The 2,500-nt window shown below is 47.9% G+C and overlaps 1 pseudogene; it reads left to right on the top strand.

The window, feature by feature from the left end:
- LOC120908072 overlaps positions 1–2,500 on the top strand; it is a 9,143-nt pseudogene that overhangs the window by 2,886 nt on the left and 3,757 nt on the right.

Here is a 2,500-nt window from a genome sequence, read left to right on the forward strand (position 1 = left end):
CTTAGTAAAGCAGGGTGAAACCTGCTTGAAACGGGGAGGGCTAAGGGGATTCTGTCACCGCTCTATTAAAACTTAGCAAGTCTTAGGTAGCGCTCCAAGACTGTCGCCATACGATACGCTCTATGGCAAATGCAGGTGTGGGTGGGTTCAGCCCCACTTTGCTCCGGTTCGGCACTGAGCCCGTCGTCTCATAAGGGCGCGGGCCAACCTCGCGTGGAGCTCCCTGTTTCATAGCCACCCACGGAACCAAATAGGAGACTGCATAAACAGACGCGGATAGCGGGCCTGAGTTTGAGCCCAATAGAATGAGTAACACGAAAACTAAGAAGGTCAAAAAGACCAAGGGGTTGACAAGAAAGATCCGGACCAAGCGTTCATGGATCTTCAAGATCGAATGGAGGCGATGCGTTTTGGGATAAGCAAACTCGATGATGAGTCTTCCCATTTTACGCTAGTAACGGTAATGATGGACTTCCTCGATGAGGTAATGTCCGAATTTCGAAGGTACAGAGCCGTTAATCGCATGCAGCAGGTCCTCGACCGTCAAACGCAAACGTCGTTTGACGGTAACGATGGATTCGGGCCGCAAACGCGAAAAGGCAGAAGACCAGTGGCTGATGACCAACAGCCTGGTCCAAGTGGGTTGCAAAGGTTGCAACAACAACAACAACAACCATCGAGGTTGACCCCTGTTAGGAAGCGGTGGAAAATATTCCAAGTCCGAGAAACGGACCGAATATTAATGAGGGTAGAATTAATAAGAGGAAGAAGAAGAAGAGCAAGAAGAAGCAGAATAAGCCCAGGAAGCGGCCTGAGGCTCTGCTGATATCGGACTGCACTTCCGAGGAGCTGGCGAAATTGCTCAAGGAAATGAAGCAGTCCGATGCTCTTAAATCGGTTGGAGAGACAATCTCTAAGGTCCGACGGGCCCAGAATGGAGGCATGTTGCTAGAACTTAAGCAGGGTAGTTCTGCTAGTGCAATTGCCCCAAAGGTTAAGGAAGCGGTGAAGGGCAAGGCGTCAGTGAGAACGCTAGCTCCTTCTAAAATGATTGAGATCATGCATCTCGATGAAATCACCACCCCAGAGGAGGTTGCGGAGTCTGTCAAAGCACAGCTCAACATCGAGATAGAAATAGATCGTATCAAAATGAAGAAAGGCCGCGCGGCCGGTACGCAGTGGGCACGGATCAACGTATCGCTGCCAGACTTTCAAAGCTTCCTGAATTTGGGAAAGCTGAAAGTTGGTTGGTCGATATGCCATATCCGCGAGGTTATGGAAGAGCAGAAATGCTATAAGTGTTGGAAGGTAGGCCATACGAGCTACCATTGTAGGGAACCAGACAGAAGTAATCTGTGCTGGAAATGCGGTTTGAGTGGACACAAGAAGCAAGCTTGTACCAACTCTGTCAAGTGTTTGGATTGCGGTACGAGGTCACAGAACCTTCACGCAACGGGCAGTTATATGTGTCCCCGAAGGCGAACGATTAGACCATAATGGTTAGGTTGCTACAACATAACCAGAATCATAGTTATGCTGCATTTCAGTTAATGTGGCAAACGATTAGGGAAGAATCTGCGGATATAGTGTTGATTGCAGATCCGTATCTGGCAACAACCAACGTCAAAGTGTTACGCAATGACGATAACACAGCAGCGGTAGTGGTTAACGCGGACTTACCAGTTAAGGTAGTCAGTAAGGCTTTGAAGGGTTTAATGATAGTTGACATAGGTGATATGCGAGTGGTTAGCGTTTACGCGCCACCTAGATTTAGTATGGAAGAGTTCCAGAACATGTTGGATAACACGGTAATGGCCGTAACCGGTATCCACAAATTCGTTATCGGGGGACTTCAACGCTTGGTCAGTAAGTTGGAACAACCAACTTGGCGAGCGTGGAGAAACCCAGAAACGAAGAGGTGAGTTGGTTTTATCAACCTTTGCGCAGATTGACGCAATTTTATTGAACGACGGCAGCACCCCAACTTATGTTGGACCAGGGCGCACGTCAGTAGTTGATCTTACTTTTGCGAGCCGAACCGTAGCAAGATCATTTAAGTGGGAGGTGTTATCTAGCTATATGAACTCTGATCATCGTGCAATACGAATAGATCTTGAGACGCAAAGCGTGCGTAATCTGTCCCGACCCATAACGGGATGGAGCATCAAGTATTTTAGCAAAGATATATTTGAAGTTATGATGCAAGCCGCTTTTGAGACCGAGGTCACAACAAGCGAAGACTTAATGCGTATACTTGTCACGGCGTGCAATGCGACGATGACTAAACGTAAGAGGTACACTCTAACAAGAGTGCATTTTGGTGGACGTTAGAGATTGAGGCACTTCGCAAAGAGTGCAAACACCGCGATCGATTAGCGCAAAGAGCTTTTAATACTGATCTCTATTCTACTTTTAGGGACGAGTTCAAGGTGGCACGGAATGCCCTCAAGCGATTGATCAAGCATACCCGACAGAGGAAGTGGAAAGAGTTCCTGGGAAC

This window comes from Anopheles arabiensis (assembly GCF_016920715.1).
Source record: "Anopheles arabiensis isolate DONGOLA chromosome X unlocalized genomic scaffold, AaraD3 X_pericentromeric_contig0030, whole genome shotgun sequence".
Taxonomy (NCBI): Eukaryota; Metazoa; Arthropoda; class Insecta; order Diptera; family Culicidae; genus Anopheles; species Anopheles arabiensis.